The 386-nt window shown below is 66.3% G+C and overlaps 1 protein-coding gene across 1 annotated transcript in view; it reads left to right on the forward strand.

Moving 5' to 3' along the window:
• CUL5 (cullin 5) overlaps nt 1–386 on the forward strand; it is an 87,977-nt gene that overhangs the window by 55,408 nt on the left and 32,183 nt on the right. The gene's annotated exons all lie outside the window — the stretch shown is intronic.

The following is a 386-nucleotide window of genomic DNA, read 5'->3' on the forward strand; positions in this document are numbered from 1 at the left end:
CCCCCCCCCCGCTGTGCTGGTTGGGCAAGTGGCGGCAGGGCAGAACCCCTGCTTCTAGTGCTGATGCAGGTGTGGCCGCGCTGGAAGTGGGTGCTATGCCCTGCTGCTGCTTGCCTGGGGAGGAGGGGGCGCAGTGCAGGTGCAGTTTGCTCCAGGCAGAAGGGGGCAAGCAGCAGTAGGGCATAGCCCTGGCTTGCAGTGCTGCAATGCCCGCATCAGTCCTGAGAGTGGGGGTTCTGCCCTGCCGTTGCTTGCCAGCTGGTGCAGGGGTGACTGGCACTGCTGTCACTTGTCCAGCTGGTGTGTGTGGTCGGGGGGCATGGGATGCAGGCGCAGCAGCAGTGGGAGCGGGGGCTATGCCTTGCTGCCACACCCGCATCCCACCC

This window comes from Gavialis gangeticus, unplaced genomic scaffold (genome assembly GCF_001723915.1).
Source record: "Gavialis gangeticus isolate Ggan-Ray unplaced genomic scaffold, GavGan_comp1, whole genome shotgun sequence".
NCBI classification, from domain to species: Eukaryota; Metazoa; Chordata; order Crocodylia; family Gavialidae; genus Gavialis; species Gavialis gangeticus.